The 21439-nt window shown below is 42.1% G+C and overlaps 1 protein-coding gene across 2 annotated transcripts in view; it reads right to left on the bottom strand.

Moving 5' to 3' along the window:
* Positions 1 to 20460, bottom strand: part of LOC134839307 (protein arginine N-methyltransferase 1-like) — a 90860-nt gene extending 70400 nt beyond the window's left edge. For both annotated transcript variants that reach the window (XM_063854810.1, XM_063854811.1), the window contains exon 1: positions 20442 to 20460. The gene's annotated coding sequence lies outside the window, so the exon portion shown is untranslated. The remainder of the gene's footprint in view (positions 1 to 20441) is intronic.
* Between the last annotated feature and the right edge of the window lie 979 nt (positions 20461 to 21439).

Genomic DNA, 21439 nt, shown 5'->3' with positions numbered 1-21439 from the left:
TACACTATCTTTTAAAGTTGACTGATAACATCATATTGTGCTAGTTTCCAGATCTTTGGACCGATAATCGGTCAGTGTGAATAAATTTTATACAAACTGTACTCTGACAACATACAGGGATTCGTGGTCACTATTTAGTAGAATCTGGTGAAATTTATTGTGTTGTGTCATTATTATTGTTAATAAAACTATAAGGTCTCTAGCAATTGAGTCAAGAGTGGGCATAGGAAAGTGACAAATAAAGAATGAGTTTAGACAAGTCAAGGATACCAAAACGAGGTAATAGCTCTAGGAAATTCATACCTGAAAAGCAAAGAAAAACGATGACCGATCCTTTTGTGGATTGGATCAAGCGAACCCGGTCCGATAAAGAGGAGACGGTTTCAGGCAGAATGGTTGAAACGAGAAGTCAGAAGACCTCAGAAGAGCGAAGAGAACTGTTAGAAGTGGAGGTCAATACGGACCATACCATGAACGACAACCAGGGAGTAAATGGACTGGAAGGGAGAGGCAGAAGGCTGGCGAGTGAATCTACTCCGGTAGAACAAGGCCATGATTTTGCCACTTCCACCGGGACATTGGATCGAGAGGAGATGTCGGAACTGTCCGACATCTCAACTGAAGTAACGGCAACTAGAAGATCTCCGACAGACAACACTATGATGGCAAGCGGAACTGGGAAACAAACAACCTCATCATCGTTCTCAGAAAGAATGAAGAACACCTTCGGAAACATCTTTCCATTCAGCATGGGAGGAGGAGCAGGAAACGATGGTGAGTCCCAGGAGGAAGAGGATGAAGAGGAGCAAGGGGACTTTGGATCTCAAGTCAGCCTCAATAGTTCGATCCAGGAGAGTGAGGCACACGTCGGAAGAGAGACTGGAACCATGGATAAATTTGGTGTAGTGACAACGATAAGCAAAGAGGCAAACACACCGGGCCAGTCAAAGGACTTCGCGATTAGGACAAGTTCGGAGCCACAACCTGAAGAGAGTAGAACCAGAGGGCTTGGCAACGCGTTAATGGATCCTGAATTAAATAATGAAAAGACGTTGAAGCAGAGAGTCAAGGCCCGGATCTCGACAAGCACGAAGTTACCTGGGACCGACAGGGTTACACCACCACTAGTGACGCCACTCATGGATAACGGGGCTGCACTAGAGGAAGCCTTAAACAACATAGTGGGCAGTTTAGGAGAACAAAATGAACAGATGTCGATAAGGATGAGTGAACTAGAAAGAGCAGTTCACATTGAAAGAGAAAGTCTGCGGGAAGAAATAAACCGCAACAGACAAGAAGTTGACAGAAGCGAAAAACGCTTGAAAGAAAGAACGGACGAACATATGACGAGGAGTTTGTCGCGAATGACAAGAGAGGCGGAACAGAGGGAGTTACGTTTAAGAGCCGACATGGAGAAGTTAAGAATTCAGCAAGAGCAGTCTCTTGGGTCTCTTGACACAAAGATAGACGCGATGATGGAGAGGCGAACTCAGGCTATCATGGATAGGTTGGACGGGCTACTAAGCAGCAAGAGTGGACCAAAAGAAGGAGAGCCGAACTCGGGAGGTCCCAGCCGGGAACCGAGGGTGAACTTCAATGAACATCAAAGGAGGAAGACGTATGGATCCACTAGAGGCAGGGGTAGTTCATCAGGCTATGCCACAAGGGGTAATACAGCATGGGGCCCGAACAGTAGAGCAAGTTCAACGGGGAACAGACAAACCTCGAACGAACGACCAACACAAAGCACACATGCGACTGGGAGAAGCGATTCTGGCAACATGGGGCATACAAGCCCGAGGAGGAGTCACATGGGCCAAGCGGGAAACGCTCATGGTGATTCGGATTGCAGGGATGCACCACACACAGAGCCTTCGACAAGGTGTGAGGACACTCAAGCGGGACACTCAAGGGATGCTACGGCAATGGCCACAGCATTTGAACCCCTGAACAGGTCTTTGGAGACATTCCTGACGAGGTTATCTAGAACCAATGAACGCAGTGAGAAGTCCAGAAGAGTCTTTAAGAAGCCAAGATGCTACAAAGACGAATCTGATGGCTGTATTGATACCTGGATAGAGGTAATGAAGCTGCATTTCGAGGAAGAGGACTGGTCGGAGAGACAGGAATGCAGCGCGCTCACCAGCAACTTAGAAGGGACAGCCCTGAACTGTGTCATGGCCAAGAAACAGTATCAACGTGACACTGCTGAGAAAATCTTCGAAATCTTGTTAAACCGTTTCGGATCAGGGGTGCAGGGGCACCAGGCGATGATGCGCTTCGAGAAACGGAGGCAACGAGAAGATGAAACAATAGACAAGTTTCTCGATGATTTGGAAATGCTGAGAAGACGCAGCCAACCGGATGAGTCAAACCGAAGGATGAACCTGGCCGTAGCCTCAAAATTCATCGATGGTGTGAAAAATGATGAACTTCGTACGATGCTAGCAACGCATTACACACCACTATCAACTAATGCGCCAACACCGGAGGAGTTGAGGCTCAAATCAAAAGTGTATCTTTTGTTGAAACCTCCTTCGAGATCTGGATATTACAAGAACAATTATGGCAATTTTAACAACGGACCAGCAAACCAAGGGAACAATTGGTACAAACCGAGGGATGATATGGACAAGAGACGTTCTTGTGCTAATTGCAGTTCAACAGACCATCATGTGTCAGCATGCCCAGCTTACAAACAAGGCATGAAAGCAATATGCTTTAGCCTCGAGGACGAAGATGCGTCAGAGTTGGATCATGAGAATTTCATGAGAGGAGTAATTGCGAAATTCGGCCCGAGGTGTTTCTTTTGTAACTTGGAAGGTCATTTTAAATCAGATTGTCCGCAATTCTGGGATGCAGTGGCAGACATCAAGCATCCAAGACATGAAGAAGCTTTGTCAGGAGTGAAAGCCAGCAAGGCTTGACTTTTGAGTGAAGCAGAGGCACGCAGAAAGGATAAACCTCAAGAGCTGGTGGCAAAGAAGATGCAAGCGGTAACAGAGGAAGCACGTGAACCGGAACCAGCAACTGCGGCCGATGACTTCAAGATCGATTATAAGGCAGCCGCAAAGGATGCTCTAAATAGAGTACAGCAGGAATTGGTGACGAAAGAGATCGAACAAAAAGTGAAACTTGAACTGGAAAATGAAAAGCTTCAGGAGCAACTGAATACCTTCGACGCAATCGAGTTCGAGGAGACGAAAACACCAAGCAGTTTAGATATGAAACTTAAAGTGATCTCCGGTAAGAGGTTCGGCATGGCGCCGCAGGGAAAGAAGATACAGTCGATAATCTCAGTGGCTGGACACCAGGTAATAAGAAATTTGAGTGAACCATCAGAGTTCACTTTAATGCATTTGGACACATATGCAGATTATCTGAGGCAGGTGGAGCCACGCACTGAGTCGAGAGCTGTGCGAGCACTAATAACGACGGGTGGCCCTCGCATGAAGAAACTTCATGGACGCTACTTGGAGGTCTATGGGCCGTATCAAATAATGCTGAACGTGGATGGAATCAGCATCTACACCAGGACTTACATAACAACAGATGATGACCAAATGGGGCAGATCTATTTGGGTGAAGAGGAACTCAAAGTCCGCAGGATAGGCCATGACGCCATGATGGAACAAGACGCGGTACATATTGGATATGAAGCAGATGTGACAGCACACCTGCTTGACACCAACGGAACAAAAATCGGAGTCACAGGGCTTCTGGACACAGGCGCGGTGGTGAGTGTGATGCCGATAAAAACCTGGGAAAGAATGGGCTTCACGCGGGAAGATCTGATTCCTACGAATCTCCGACTAGCCGCTGCAAATCGAGGAGCTATCTACGTAGCCGGAAGAACACCGGTAACGGTCCTTCACATGGGAGGACGGAACCTTTGGATGAGCTTCCTGGTGGTAGAGAATCTGGACGACGCCGACCAATTCATCTTGGGCAGAGATTTTGTCAGGAACTTTGACGTGATGATTGACTTGAACAACGGTCTAATACGGGTTAGAAACCCGGACCGAAAGTATGTTAAGAGACCAATTAATAGGATAATAACAGACGAGAATAAGGTACCAGTTTTTTTGGATAGAAAAGTAAAATTACAACCAGGACAAGCTGTAGTAGCGATTTTTAGAATGAGAAATTTAAATTCGTTAAGTGATAGTAAACAGGTTTGCTTAGTACCGAATCCAAATAGTCAGAGCTCGGTGATTTTAGGCCGGAGCTTCTCGGTAACGCGAAACGGACTGTGTGTCAGTGTGTTGTTGAACACACTGGACACCACGGTTTCAATCCAGCGTGGAAAGAAGCTTGGTTACGCATTGCCGATGAGGACCGACTATGAAGAGACACAAAACTTGAAGAAATATAGTGTGAAAGACTGTCCTTATCATGCCAATAAAGATAAAATTTTAAAGAGGATTGATGAATTAAAATCTATTCGTAAATTGTTTTCAATGAAATCCGAAACGGACGACGGCTTATCAAGCTGCTCGAATTTTCCGGAACGCCCCTCGTCATATGAATTAGAATCTGACAAACCGGTTTTGCCAGAGATAGAACATTTAAAAGGGAAAATAGGTGAGGGAGATTTCGAAAAATTGCGGGACCTCCTAAATCGGAACGCTGATGTATTTTCAAAACATAAGGCGGATATCGGTTGCTGTAATTTCGTCGAACACGAAATCGAACTAGAAGAAGGCGCCGTCCCCCATAGGGAAGGCGCAAGGCGAATGACGCCACATAAATCGGAAGCGTGCCGAGCGGAAATAGAAATGTTGCTTGAATACGACATGATAGAACCCTCGAAATCGCCGTGGGCTTGCGGGGTAGTCATGGCGAAAAAGAAAGGGGGGCAGCTTAGATTTTGTTGCGACTTTCGTTACTTGAACGCGGTAACGATTAAAGATGCGTACCCGATACCGCGAATAGACGAGAGCCTATCTAAACTTGGTGATGCAAAGTTCTTCACCACATTGGACTTGGGTTCTGCCTTCTGGCAGGTTCCTCTGCGAAAGAAGGACAGAGAGAAAACCGGATTCGCGTGCGAATTGGGGTTGTACCAGTGGAAGAGGATGCCCTTCGGCTTGTGCAATGCAACAGCAACTTTTCAAAGGCTGATGGCTCAGGCTTTGACAGGAGTGACCAAAAAGTACGGGAATCTCTTGATGTGCTACGTGGATGATGTAGTCATAGCGACACCGACCCTGGAGGATCACATTGATCGGCTCGATGAGGTCTTCGGATGTATGAAAAGAGCAGGCTTGAAATGCAAACCATCGAAATGTGAAATCCTTAGGGATTCGATCAAGTACCTGGGAAGAATGGTGGACAGGCATGGTGTGAGGCCAGATCCAGAAGCAGTAGAGGCTGTGCTGACATGGAAAGCTCCTAGAACGGACACACAGCTCATGAGCTTCCTAGGGTTTGCCAATTACTACCGTGAATTCATTAAAGGATATGCGGACAAGGTGTATCCGATGCAGAAGCTGATGTGCAACAAAGGGAAGAAGTTCGAATGGAACGATGAGGCACAAGTTGCTTTCGAGAACATAAAGCGGGAACTGTGCGAAGCGCCAGTGCTGGGCATGCCAACAGAAAAGGGCATGTATGTTCTCGACACAGACGCATCGGTGGTGGCCATCTCAGGAATCTTGCATCAAGAGCAAGAATGGAACGGAAGAACAGTTCTCCGTCCCATTGCATACGGCAGCAAAGTCTTGAGTGACACAGAGATGAAATATGGCGCACCGAAAGTAGAAATGTTTGCAGTAGTCACCTTCGTGGAGAAGTACCGTGCATACTTGGGGAGCGCGCCCTTCAAGTTACGCGTGGACAACAGAGCGTTATCCTGGTTGAAAACCTACTCGATGGATCAGAGTTATATTGGTAGATGGATAGTAAGATTGGATGGCTACCATATGATAATCGAGCATAGGATGCGCGATAAACACCAGAATGCCGATAGCCTCAGCAAGAAAACTGAGTTCTATGAAAGGTTGGAGCAGAAGCAAGCCAGTCAGGCGGAAATAAAGGAGGGATTCTCGTTTCTAGATAAAGAAACTTATGTAGCGCTTCCCTTAACGAGATGGTTGGATAAATCTGGACATCCAATTCCAGGACATCCGGAGTTACCTGTAGAGAAAGCAGCCGAGATAAAGATCCTGTCAAAGGAGGACCCGATCCCGTTGGATTTGCTGCTGCGCTCGAACCTGGTCCAGCAAGAACTCTCTCGCATGAATATAAACAGCCTCTCATTACTGGATAAAACGGTGCAAGTCACACCACAAGTGATGCGGATGCTGGGTGGATTGTTAGAAAGAGAAGTGACCAGAGATGACCCCGAGTGGACGGCAGCAGTGGCATCGCTAACAGTCAGGGAGAAAGTAAAGATCATGCCGTCCAGACGACAACACGAAGAGAACGAGAGGGATTGTAGGACAATAGTTCAGCAACTAGTATCCTCAATACCCCAAGAGATTTTAACCAGTACTTCTTACGGACAGAAAGAACAGGAGAGCGGCAAGCAAAAGAAAACTGTCACCTTTGTAGACCGGGATAAAGACGGTGAAGTTGTAAAACAAAATCTGCTGCAAGACTATTTGTCCGGGGAGAAGGATGAAAAAAAACCAGCGATCACAAGATCAACACCCGGGACAAGTGAATTGGTCCGGGGAGTCCGAGATAGACGAGAAAATTCCTGATGAGAAACAGGACCTAGAGAACAAGGTTTTGTCCGGGGAGTTCAGATGGATGCGAAGGAAATACAGACATGATCTGGAGGAGCGTGCAGTCTCCAGCACAACACCTTCGACGGATAATGATTCCCGAAACTCAGGAATGGATACCCATTCCGACAGGAATTCGACCTCGGGATCAGAACTGTCAGAACTAGCGATACACACGCTACTAGTGGAAACTCGGGCGAGAGACCTGGACAGAGAGGTGTACCAGGATCCGGACAGCGATCGCTACCTTATACCGAGCGAAAGTGTCTTTGACAACGCAGCGGATGACTTAGAAACAATAGCAGTATCGAAACGTTCGATGAGCTTATTGCCACAGAAAGAGGCAGTCAGGACTGATCTTCAACCGTTTCAGCAAGAAACACAACCGTTGGCGAAGATTTGGTGTGTTAAGATGGAAGAAGACACACATCAGCCCAACGAGCTGAATAGTCAGATGAGGGTCATGAAGACGTACTTGAAGGCGAGATACAGACTCTCGGACCTTCTAAGGGCGCAGAGAAATGATCGCATGACAAGCAACCTAAAAAGGTGGATAGAAAACGGTGCACCTGACAAAGGTGACCTAGAAGAAGACAGCTATAGGATCCTGAGACAATACTTCATGCAGAAGGAGGGGAGATTATATCTGAACAAGGACGGGATCGTGGCTTGCAGGAGAAGAGAAGAAGACAAGGTCTTATACAAATATAACGCGATAGTGTTGCCGCAACTCTATCAGACAGAACTATTTTTCAGGTCGCATGATCAGATGGGCCATCAAGGGATCGGCAAAGTGTATCAGAGGATCCTGAAGCGCTTTGAGTGGCCTGGAATGAAAAAGGCATGTGAGAAATGGGTAACAGCCTGCCTGTCATGCCAACAGGTCAAGGATCCAAGGAAGTTGCGATTTCCTTTACAGTCGATTGAGTCGTCTGAATTCAACGAGGTTGTGCAGATAGATCACCAGAAGATATGCATGACAGACAGCGGTTACAACCAAGTCTTGGTCATGATAGATCACTTCACGAAGTATGCAGAGGCCGTGCCCTGCATAACTGCCTCGGCGGAAGAGACATGCGACCACCTGATCAATACGTGGATAGCAAGACATGGTTGTCCAATGACGTTTCAATCGGACAATGGAACGGCTTTCGTAGGCGAGCTTACGAAAGAGCTTATGAGACGGTCACAAGTCGCTCAGGCTCACTCCACGACATACCATCCTCAGACGAATGGCTTAGTGGAAAGACAGAATAGGACGTTAGTGTCGATGCTGAGGGTATATTGTTCCAGGTACATGACCGATTGGGACAGATACCTTCCACAGGTGATGGGAGCTTATAATAGCACGCAACACTCCACCACTGGGGTCAGTCCACACATGATGCTGACGGGACACGAGAAGTCTTTACCCTTGACATTCTTCTACCCAGAGTATGAGGGGAAGAAAACATCTCCACAGGTTTACGTGAGGGATGTGATCAGACGTCAACAGGAGTTGAACGATCTGTGTAGACGAAATACTCAGCAAGCACAGGCAAGGCAGAGGAAAAGATTCGATAAGAAAGCAGCTGGTGCAAAAGCTTACTCGGTGGGAGACTATGTATGGGTATTTCAGAACGTTATACCACCGAAAGGGACAAAGAAACTTCTAAAGAAATGGAGGGGACCCTTCATGATTACGGAGGTGCACCAGGAGGGACGCTTTTATAGACTGAGTACTGGCCGGGCCGCCCACTACGAGAACATCAAGCCACACAATCCATCGACAGAAGACTGGTGTATACCTGCAGACATGGAAGAAGGGGATTATTTAATGATGGATCCTGCTTGTGAGGTCAATGAAAAGGGCACCAGGGAGAAGAACGATGGAAACGAGGTCGTAGAGGAAGGTACGGATACACCATTGGACCTGGATCCAAACGAACAGATCGAAGCGGAAGATGAAACCTTACCCTACGCAGAAGAGGATTGGCGGGATCCCGAACAGACAGAGGTTCCCAAGAACTTGGAACCAGATCTTCCGCTCACGATTCAGACTCGTCAGAAGGACGGGACGAGACAAAGGAAGAAATACAATCCTTACGGTGACGACTTTGTAGTGGATAGGATAGATCTAAAGAATATAGTGGAGGAAGTAGTGGGTTTAGAGGAAATAACCGTGTCACAAGACATTGACATAGTCGATGATCACAACGATGAGTGGGTTGACGACTGGTCGAAACCCGAAGTAGAATTCGACGATGAGCAACAGCAGTCAAATGAACAAGACCTGACGAACCTGCGCGTCTTAGAGTGGCTGAACGAAATGACATCAGACCCTAAAGAGACCAACGTTACGATTCAAGACGTAGATCGCGAAAGCGCGAAATACATTAAGACCAAACGAGATGATCCTTCCTGGGCTGCCCAGGAAGGACAACTTCTCATTCCAGCTTCTAACCTTGACTTAATACCCGGTATGCGATCGACGGGGACGCCGATGGATATTTTTGTCCGGGGAGTGGGGGTAGGACTTACCCACACTGAAAACCTGATAATAAAAAAATTGAGAATAGCAAGAGAAACAGGAGAGTTAGAAGCAGAAACAGGTGAAGAACCTAAAAAACTTGACATAGGCAGGGTAGTGGAGTCATATTTTAATTTACCAAATGAATATTCTAGTAACATAATACTAACAGACAGTGATTTCATACTCACAAACAGAACATGTGCGGTAGCTATCACCGCAGACATGAGTTTTAGGACGGCGCTAGCGGCAGATTTTAAGAGGGAATATAAAAACGTGGAATTCCTTTGGAAGCAAAGACCAGGGATAGGGGGCGTAGCAGCCTTACCTCCGGCGGTGTCGCAGATACCGGGAAAGTACTTGTGCTTCTTGGTAACGAGGGCGACGGAGAAGCAGCACGTGGACCCAGAAAACCTAGTCTTGTCTTTGACGAGACTGAGGGACTTCCGTGTGGAAATGGACGTGAAGGAGCTCTCGCTTCCAGTGTACGATCCAAACAGAGGAAGACTGCATCCTCGGGAATTGCACGCGCTTGTACACGTGATATTCTCTGATACAAACATACAAGTATATCTACATAAGAAATATTATTTAAGTATAGGCTGAGTGATGTTCGAAAGAGTGTTAGGCCAAAGACCAAGTTGCATGTAATATGTGATATGTGTGTTATGTTATGTTATGTGTTAGGTTATTAAGATCATGGGTAAGTAAGCGTTAGTGACCATGAACAACTAAATGACGATCTTGGGAATAGATCCAAAGTTTGGACTGTCCAATCTTAGGTCGAATTCCAAAAATTTAGAAACCAATTGATTTTAATAAATTTTAGGATAAATATCTTTTTATCTGAACTGTTTTAAGCAGATTTTAACGATATAAGTTAAGGTGAAACTGACAGGTGTGACAGTCGTGATTCCTTTTCTAGATCCTGATTGATCATTTAATTGCTCATTTGAGTCAAAACTTGAAATCGAAATCAAATCAAACTTGGAAAGAACAGTATGGACAATTTCAACCTGGATGAATTGATGGACCTGGCAGAGGCATATGTAGGACCGATGGTAGATGCGATCTATCGTCGGCTGATCGAACGAGACTTCGCTCTGGAGGACCCAGAGGTGGTCATGTTGCTAACCGCCCTGATCAACATCTTGGGGCACGACAACCGTGGGGACCGCCCCACGGAAGTCCTGTTGATGGCAGCATATGGAGAAAGAGGAGTACTAGACCGCCCGAACATGAGAGTGATGAGGTGGAGAAACGGGGCTCTCTCAGGGAGTGACTTGGCGAATGAGCCTGGGTTGGGAAGTTCTAGGACTTACCAACCAGGTGAGATGCCAATGCCCTCTAAGCCTAAACCTGGGCTGACGAGAATGCATCGGGAGATGAACAGCGAGGCGACCTCGTCTGGTTCACCACTGAGAGCAGCTGTGCCACCAAAAGGGGCGAAAGTAACACAGAAGGTTCAGACGAACCAAACCATACAAGATCTGGACGAGATGAACGATCAGCTGAGAAGTACGAAGAAGGAGTTAGACGATATGACGAAGACCATGCTGGCGATGGAGGAAGACCGGGACATGTGGAGAAAGTTGTTTGAAGACTGCAACAAAAAACAGGGTCAAGAGATCGAACGCTTAAGGCAGGAATACAAAGAACGGAAACGGAACTGATAGCAGATTGCCATGGAGGAACCGATGTGAATCTAGTGACTGCACTAGGATTCTACAGCATGTTTGGTTCTTTAGAGTCACTATTGAATCTAGAACAGAAACATGAGATGGTCACAGCCATCAGCGTAGAAGTATTCCCAGGAGTTCTGCAGACTGAGCAGAAGTATATAGGAAAATGGAGGGAAGCAATCGAAACAGAGATGAACATCAGACACAGCGAAACTTATTGTAGACCATCAGGAGCACGATATTTGGTGGGCTCAACGTTGGCTCCAATGTGCAAGAGCAGATATCCTGTACATTTCGTAGCTGTGGACGTAAAGAGTACAAGAATGATTGTGGAACAAGCCTTCTCAGTGCCGAAGTGTGTGAGATTAGCGAGGATGTCTGAAAAGTCTTACAAGTTACTATGTAAGATGTTCTCAGCAATTCCAGAGAGAACCAAAGAAGAGTTGAAGTCAATACTAGGAAAGAAGTTCATGGGATATGTGAGCGGGAACTTCAGTGACTTCGAAAAACAGAAACAGGGAGGATCAACTGTCACAGATTACAATGCAGTAGATGAGAATGATGAGATCCACCGAGTGATGATGGAAGTGGAACCATTGCTGGAAGCTTCGGGAAAACGGAATTGGAGGAGCATCATGTTGACACATGACGAGTTTCCTTGCCACTGCTTGCTGCAGACCTAGTGGTATCCCAAGCGTAGTAATCTGGTGTTGATCTGGGACTCTGGAGAGCTGCTCTCCATGGGTTTACCAGATTCATCACAGCCCATAACAATAGTGATAGTGGGAGTTATGATGGCGATACGATGGCTGGAAGCTCATGTGAGAGAAAATAATAGACAGGAGGCACCGACGAGAGAACAATTGCAGAAATTAGATTGTCTAAAAGATTTAGATCTTTTTGAGACAATGTGCAAAGTTCTAAACATTCCAATGGAAGTGAAGAAGATATGGGCAAGAAAACGATTGATGCCATGGTTCAGAGCTAACATGACTGCATGGTTGTACGAGTATGCGAAAAAGCACATGTCGAAGCATGGCAGAGTATACAGTGAATATCAGCTGGACATTGGGGCAGGAGCTTTCAAGCGAGCTTTCGTGACCCATCGGAATGCAGTGACCACCGCTTTGAAAAGAATTTCCAGGACGAGCGAGCGTAGTGGAAATGAGAAGGCAGAGATGCTGAAAGAAGATTTGGAGAGAAACGTGACGTTGTGTCTCCACAACAGCTTCTGTAGAAACAGATAATCAAACGTGGATCCCCTACCTTGCTGTAAACAGAGGGTGGAAGAGCAGAAGTGTTGGAGGACGGCTTCCAACAGCGTCAGGATAGTCAACGACGTGCTACAAGACACGGAAACCGAAAGTGCGGAGTCAGTGTCACAGGAGGAGGAAATGGAGCATTGACGAATGGTCGAGAAAACAAGAGGCGGCAAGAAAGGAAATTAGAAGAATTTAGAAGTTTTAGAACTTCTAAACGACGAAAAAAGAAGAGAACAAAGGAATGATGAAGAAAAGTCAAAACTCAGAATTGTTTTAGGTGTGTGAAAAACTCAAGTGAGAAACCAAGCAACCAAGTTGTAATTGAAAACTGAAACATTTTGTTGAGTTTTGAAATTGTTGCATTTATAAATTTGCATTTTGGTTTTAGTTGAAGTGGCTTTAGAGACACTCACTTATTATTTATTTAGAAAGGCTTGAGGGAAGAGTATATTTAAATATTCCAGCCTGCATGATTGTTTTTAATCACTTAGGAAGACTGATCACTTTGTGGTGACATGAAAAACTTGAGTAACTTCTTGAGGAGGGAGGTTGTTGCATTGTTCTTTCTAACCACAAGGTTTCTTGGTTTTAATATTCAGGACAATAAACAAGCAAGATTTCCGAAGGGAAGGAGCATAGTAGGATAATTTTAGCTTGTTGGTTGGCAGGACTGTCCTGCAAGCCAACACCTTTTAAATCTAGGAGAAAAAGCTTTAATCGGGACATTGACACTGGAAGTCAGAAAATATGTTTTATCTTAAGTCATATCCTCAGAGTGCAGATTAATGAGAGAATTTGAAGGCTATAGTGATGTAGTATGATGCCATTTATATTCTGCAGTGAGTCGATGTGACGTAGATAAAGGTAATTTCGTGCATTTTGTAAATTCTGTTCGATGACACTGTAACCATTTTACGAACATAGTGCGATTCAATGAGGACATTGACCGGACTGTCCGGGGAGTATGTGACATTCGACCAGAATGGCCAAAGTGCAATTTATGCAGGCTTCGAATTTTTAGCAGTAAGCCTTCCGAGTTGATGATTTCGAAGGATTAACGACGTTATTGGAACGTTTAGCCAAACGGTGAGGGCTAGAATATTCTAGTATTTTAAATTTTCAAAAATTCGAATGATGACGTTACATTTCGGAGAAATGCTGAAACGGCCATTTTTAACAACAAACGAGTGAAAAAACAGAACAACTTTATCTGTGATTGCGAACAGAACGAAAATCGAGATTAAAGAAAAACGACAACGAACTACAATATCAGAGAACGTTCCAAGTTGCAACTATTGTGCTGCTACAATAGTTGCAAGGCCGTTGCCAACAACGGTGAAGGGTGAGAACCAGCCTTCCGGATTGGCGTGAAATTGAACTTGAGGAGCTTGATTCACTGGATTCAAGAATCCGGAAGGGTTTCGGGACTGGAACTTCTAGCCTTTTATATAAACTTTTAGCTTCTTGTCATGTCCTGAATTGAATTTAATTAACAACTGGATTCATTTTGATAAGGATGAGAAGCTAGGAGTTGGGGGGAAGGGTTGATCCATCTTCGATGGAGATGATGGTTTTTATCTACTGAACAAAAACAATAGTAATATAATAAGTAGTAGCCCTGTTTTTAGGAGTGACCTCGTGGTCTGGGGATACTGAGACCCAGCCATGAGCTCACTAATTTTGCATGTAATTCAGTTAATTTGAGCGTTCTGGTCGAAGCCGGAGAACAGTAACGTTTTTGTCGACCTGATGTAAGAAAGACCACCGAAAAGTACTGGCTTGGTAGAGACGGTGAAAAACATGCAAAGCTCTGTTTAGACGCTAGCCAGTCGTCTTAAGACTTAGTTTTGTTATCCGTCGATATGTATCTTCCGGGCGAATGTTACAGTGATTCCTTGTATTTATTTTATGAATACAACTAAAACTCATATCGACTACATTATCAGTGACTATGAAACAAACGGCATTGAATTTTGTTTTGATACACCTTATAAAACCGACCATTTTGCTTCATTTATTTTGACGGATATAAAATGCGGCAGAAGTTTACCGAGGATAATTTCGACTTTCAATAAGAAATATTATCAGAAAAATGAATTTTGCAATACACTCTCCGCTCGTCCTTGGTATCTCTTATATCAATATACCGACGCACAAAACATGTTCTCGACGTTGATTTATTTAAATTCTAGTGCTCTTCAGCAACATGTTCCTATCGAAAAAAAATTTGTTCGTAATTTTAAACTAAAATATGTGTTGAAAACGGAATGGTTCGATTCAGAATGTCAGCAATTGTTGATTAAGAAACAGAATTCACTCAGATCATATCGCAGTCAAAGCACAAGCGACAATTGGTCAAAGTACCAGTTTTTACGTAATCAAACGTACCTGCTTGGAAAATCATTGACGGTCAATCAGTTATAGTTCCACATTTAACTTTTGTCATAAATACTTGCTTAGATGAGAACATTTTCCCGATCGAACTGAAAAAAGCACACGTAACCCCTTTGTTTAAAAAGGTGACCCAATGGATGCAAAAAATTATCGGCCAATATCAATAACTTGTGCTTTTTCCAAAATTTTTGAAAAAATTTTACATGCCCAAATAACAGAACATCTTGACAAATTTCAAATAATGACACCATTTCAATTCGGATTTCGCAAAAACATGTAAACACAAGATGCTCTTGTTTATGTGACAAAAAATATTTGAAATGAAATAGATTCAAAAAAAATCGTACATGCAGCTTTATTAGATCTGTCCAAGGCTTTTGATTCTATTTCGCATGAAGTTTTAATTGAAAAAATGCTTTCTCTCGATTTTTCAAATGGAGCAAATGCTTTAATTGCTAGCTTCCTAAACAAACGTATTCAAAGAGTAAACGTCAATGGAATTTTTTCAGACTGGATTGAAATCAAACGAGGTGTCCCACAAGGAACGGTACTGGGTCCGTTGTTGTTCAATTTATATGTTAATGACATACAAGAGCGATTATATGAAGGTTGTACTTTAGTTCAATATGCTGACGACTGTATGGTTTTTTCCTCTTCTATAATTTCTGAGGATGCTTTGAATCGATAGCAAAAATCACTCAATAATCTAACGGAATTTTTTGCAGAGAACCAATTGAATCTGAATGCATCTAAATCGGAATTTATAACATTTTGTCAAAAAAATGATAGCAAAAATGTAGATACTGATACAATAGTAATTAATGGGCATTATGTAGCCAAAAAATCAGAATGCAAATATTTAGGCCTTATTCTTGATTCAAGTTTATCTTTTCATGCTCAAATCGAAACAGTTCTCCAAAAATTGGCACAAGGAATTAAAACTATAGATACAATTGGACAACAACTACCGACATTATCATTAGTTGCCTTGCTTCATTGTCTTGTTTTATCACATTTAGATTGTTCAGCAATAATTTTAAAACAAATTAATGCTACTTGGATGCTATTTCTAGAGAAACAGTTGAACTGGGCGTTAAAAAAAACATATTTCAGATCGAAATTTAAATCTTCTTCCTTTCTTCGCATTAGCAAATCGTTCATTGGAATCGAGAAAAGAATTGAGTTAAAGTGTATAACATACTTATACCAATATCTTACAAACAAAAAGAAGGCTTTTCAAAATACATTGAGACAACCGACTGCCAATTATAGGCTCAACAAAAAAAATGAAACAAATTATTTTTGACAAACATTGTTCAACCGCCTCTCTACAAAAATCATTTTTTCATTTGACTTCTAAAAAATGGAATTCACTGCCCATAATTTTGCGCAATTTAGAAAAATCGAGAACAAGATTCAAAAAAAAATTGAAAGAATTTTACGTGAGTGAATTGAGAAACAATCCAATATGTACAAATACGAATACGTGGCGTGATTTCCGTTTTTGCTAGTTCTATATGTTTTAATTTAGTTTAATTTTCCAGACATTGTTTGAAAGAGAATCTGTATATACTCTGTATATACGCTGTATGTTTGGACTATCTAAAAAATTGTTTGTAAAGTTAAAATTCCAGCTCGGTCTTAATTCTTAAAACTGATGTTTTTTTAGAATCCGTAACTTCATATATTTTAATCAACCAATTTCTGAACTGTAACCGAACTTGTTTTGTTTTGTTTTGTTTATTGCTTGTTTTCTGATGTTGTGTTTTTGTTTGATGTAACCAATGAATTTTAACCAACTTTATTATTTACACTTTGCTATACTGATGCCTCGGTTTTTTACTGTATAGTAATTCAGGTGTTCTTTCTTCTTCTTCTTCTTCTTCTTCTTCTTGTTGTTAAATGCTAAAAAAGGAACGGTGGAAAAACAAATTAATCTGCACAAGGAAATAGATATAAAAATTGGGTCAAAAATTTGTCGAGGTTTGAGTATACCAAGTTGAAATGGTTTCCAAATTCAACATTCCAGGAATCAGATGATCTAAAGAAATACCTACGCCGAACTTGTTGTAGATTGAACGAGAACCTCAAGCTTAATAAACAAAATTTAAATTTGAGTAACAATTTAGTGCACATATTTCTTGCTGCTGTTTCTAGAATATAGTTTGCGAACAACTCTGTTGGCTTCTGATTGACGTATGGAATACATACTCTTGTTTTTCAACAGTTTGAATTTTTGAATCGATCTATTTCGTTGCAGCACATTTCGAGCTTTAAACATACAAAACAAGGCTTTTCGATGCATGCAATTTGCTGAATAACAAAATTTAACGATTTGAAAAGTGTTGAAAACGTGTTTGTACATAAGTACATTATTACAACTGATATTACAGAAGAGCGCAGAGAGTTCTGCAAACCAGTTCTCCCGGTATTTTTGAATAAAAACTATTTTCAATGTGCTTTTCCATATTCGATTCCAGTCGCTATAAGGGAATCAAAGGGTAATCAGAAGGTCAAAAGTATCATAGTAACCGAGGTTACAGTCAGGAGTCCCTTCATCACGTATTCCAGTCAAAATCCTTGGAATTTTCTAGATAATATAATGTACAAGTGTTACAAATGGAAAATTTCATCGAAAGTTATTTTGTCATTCATTGTTCCGAGTACGCAAGCGGCGTTCGCAATCTGTATTGCCAGGGAGATTCTCTGTTTTAAAAAGCTGCATGCTCTGGGTTCCTCAGTGCATATGCTTAGGATCTTACAAAGCTTGCTCAAAAAAAATTTCTGTGCTGGGGCCGGCCGCGCCCTGAATTTCAAAAGCTAGCGGTTGAAAAAGATATCCATCATTTACAAGATCTTTATACTTGTCAGTTTTTTGCTCCTTCGCTTCAGCGGCAGCCGTAACAGGGTTACAAACAGACCTGGCATTAATCCTACAAGGAGCTAAGGAGTCTACTACGGTTAAATCCCACAAGAGCTGCTTACCAACAGCCCAGGGAACGAGCGTCAAACCGTCTGGTCGCTTCTGATTGGTCCTGTAGAGGTGTCGTGGTTCTAAAACAGACGGAATGTGAGTAGAGGATAATCTCTGCTTTATAAGGGCATTCAGGTTTGAATGCCTAGAGAATCTCCCTGCACTTTTGAGGCAAAAAAGACCATGCCAACCATCCTCGGTAACGTCTTTTCCGCACACGCATTTATGCCGTTCGCATATTTTTGAGCCTAATCGAAGTCCTATCGCAATTATGAGTTGTTGGTTTGACAGTTTTAACTTAAAATTTTTGCATGGGATGACGTTCAACCATTGGGAGCCAAATCTATCTTGGAACGCGTTGAATCTTTTGACGTTCGTTGATTCGAGTCGTAAAATCAAGTCTGCAATTTCGCTGTCAATAATTGGCTCCGTCCAATTTTTTTGCATTTTATTTTCCGGAGCCATTTCATTTTTTCCAAGTTCAAACCACCGTTTAAGCGCATCATCATAGGTTCCATCCACATGCTTCAAACCAAAGATTTCGCTCAAGGCATCTTTTGCTCCTACTGCTGAGGCTAAGAAAGCGGGTAAAGCGAGTAAACGTGCGGAAGAAACGCCCAAACCACATTTGGCTGCGGGAGAACTGCTTGTAAAAAACTGGTTATCATCAATTTTCACGTTAATGACCTTGCATAACGAATTTCTTAGTAATTTGTCGTAGCGTTCCAAAAAATCATTTTGCAAAAAACAAGGGCTCGTACGCAAAATATATAGGAGTTTTGGCATGCTAAAGCAATTTTTCAGGAGGTAAAAACCATAATGGGCGTCTAGTTTGTCAATGACATCCGAGATTTTTTCAAGATCCTTAATTTTTTCGTCGAGCAATTCTTTTCGGCAATGTTCGCCGATTGGAGATCCTAAAATGAGGAGTTCTTCTTTTGTTTTTATTTTTATTTTGGGGCATTTTTTCGAAATTGTGTTAAAATTGAATTATACTGTGTACTAGTAGTCGGCCCCAAAAAGCAAAGTTCGCACTTCTCGGTGTTCAAGCTCAGGCCGTAAATTTGTTCCGATTTGAGAAATTTTTTAAGGTCACGGAGTACTACCTTATAGTCGTCGGCTAAATTTCCATCATCTAAATACCAGATGTTAATTTTCGACTCCAACTGTTTGACTAGTGTATGAAATGTTTCCGCAAAAAGGGGTGGGGATTCAGGATCACCTTGCTGAGTTCCGTCTTCTGAACTTATGACAGAGCTTCCATAAAAAAGGCAACTAGGTTTACCATACGCGCAATGGGTGTAATTATACAATTCGGGGCGATTTGAATAAACATGGTTCAGCGTTGTTTATCTATTTAGAGAGTTAAAGGCATTCTTAAAATCTAGTTTTAAAAGAACAGTGCATTTTGGATTGTGCATTTTGGATTGTCGTAGCGTTCAATTAGGTTCCAAAACGAGTGCGCAGCTATTTCTGCTTCTCGTTTGGTACCGCATCCTACCTGTACGTTTCCGAAAAAATTTTGTCGCTCGAAGAGGGCCTTGCTTCCAGCGCATTTAGACGCGATACGTCTCAGCGTGATGCCTATGGCAATTGGTGTCAACCCTCCGTCTATCTTTATGAGGGCGATAAGCTTTGCGCCAAAAAAGAAAGGTCTATGGGGTTCGGGTATTTTGCCCAGGCCGATGAGGTTTATCAGCTTAGTAAGCGATTTCAGAAAATTAAGTCCTGCTTGCCATTCGACTTACTAACAAGATCTTTAAAAAATTTGAAGAACTATTTTATCAGGACCTGCTGCTGATCCGTTCGGAAAAGACATTGTCGCTTTGTATAGGTCAAAATCAGTTACGAAAAAACTATCCCACTTTTCTGGAAATGGAGCTGCAAATTCGGCTCGCTGAGGGCGCTTAGACAACAATTTTTGATAGTTATCAGTCGAAAACGGAGCAATTTTGTCATCCGAAGCAGTAAGCTTTTTTCCTCCGTTCACATTTCCTTCATCGAGCTTACTACTTATTAACTTTATTCTCTGCTCGAGGTCACTCAGAGGCGGGCTTGAAACTTGGGGACGGGGTTTTGGAAATGACACGTCATTTGCTCGAATTGTTTTTATTTATCAAAGAGCTCATGCTTGTGGTCTGTTTGCGTCCACTTCTTTTCGGTTGCTCCAAAAAAAAACAAGAACGACGTTAAAAAAAATTAGCCATATTGTAACATCTTCTACATTGTAGACGATGTCATTTATTTTGTCCGACAGACTTTCCGGCAAGGGAACACGCAAGTCTTTTGGTACTTTCTTGAGTACTCGGACATTTGAGATGGCTGTATTAACATAACTGTCTAGCACTAAATCATTACCTATTGTTGCTTTATTAACAGATTTTACATCAACGCATCAAGGACACTGAAACCATTGGGTTTTCTTAGAGTCGCTAAGAGAAATATTTACACAACTGATATGATACCAACTAGAACAGCAATCACATCTAATCCAATTTATCAGTCCTGAAGGTTTTAACCAATCTTTGCTTGTACACTCTTTGCTGTTTTTCCTCATCTTGACGCAGCATAAAGGTAAAAAAAAGGATTTTGACTGGACTTTAAGGGACTGAACTAACCCATGATAAGCGGTTAGTGGGAATTTTACAAATCAGAAAATTAAAAAAATAAAAGACAATTAAATTAATTTAATTTTTAAAATCGAATTATAAAAATCAAAAACAAGGAACAATCTCACCCGAGCTCAGTAGGTCCAGCGGCGCACCACCAGACTCCTCAAGCCAGTTCTAGTTTCCCATCTCCCCACAGAAAGCCACTTGTCAGACCTGTCTCTAAAATCCCTCAGAGGGCGCTCCACAAACAGGCACAAACATAAAACATAACAAATCTATTTAATAAGTTTATCACAAAAATTAGGCTAAAATGTTTTTAAAATGTTTCCATTTGCTTCAAAGTTGCCTATATTATTTGAAAATTTTTGTGCGGACACAAACCGCGTCTTGTATTTAAATGATTTGGTTAAAAGTTGGTATTTTTTAAATGAAGGCGTCTTACAGTCCAGTTCATTCTGATCATTTAAGCGATTTTTCGTCTCTTTCGATCAGCTCGTGCTGTATTCCTTTTCAATTTTTTGTTTCGAATTTATTGATACCAATTTTTCTCCAAAAATTGTCCAGTTTTGGATCAACATTCGGATTCTATATTTTCTGAATCTCCAATTGTTCCAATCTGAGCCAAGTAGTTTTCGAGATAAGTCAAAAAGTTTCAAAAACGGTCAAGAAATCAAAATATAGACTTTTCTGAAGGCCAAAATTTTTGTTAAAAAATTTGAACTTAGCTCCTTATAACGAGGAGATTCTCTCAACTTATAATTTTTACTGAACCCAAAACCTCATTTAAGAGTGGATTTTCGAGAAAAGTCAAAAAGTTTCATAAGATGGTCAAAACATCAAAAAAGTGAATTTTCCGAAGGCGACAACTTTAAGCAAAAAAGGCTTAGGCACAGCCGCTTATGCAGGGGATCTTCTCACACAGCCCAATCTTGTGATTAACCCAAAATCTAACTTTCACTAGGGTAGTTTTCGAGACAGGTCAAAAAGTTTCAAGAAACTGTCAAATTGTTACAAATATGTTTTTTCACAGGACGATAAATATTTTAAAAAAAGATTCAGGCATAACCGCTTAAAAAAGAAACTTTCCACGACCTTCTCTTCAGTAAACCCAAAAACCCAAAACCTCCGATTTTGGAGTTTAATTTTCAAAACGTCAAAAAGATACAAACAAAAGGTAAAAATTCAAAAATATTCGATTTGTTGAGGGCAAATAATTTTGTGGAACGAAACTTGGGCATTGAGAATAATGGGACAAAAACATTCCAAAGCGCCTCA

This window comes from Symsagittifera roscoffensis, chromosome 2 (genome assembly GCF_963678635.1).
Source record: "Symsagittifera roscoffensis chromosome 2, txSymRosc1.1, whole genome shotgun sequence".
Taxonomy (NCBI): domain Eukaryota; kingdom Metazoa; phylum Xenacoelomorpha; order Acoela; family Convolutidae; genus Symsagittifera; species Symsagittifera roscoffensis.
Note: the sequence above shows the minus strand (reverse complement) of the source record. Positions and strands in the feature narration are given on the sequence as shown.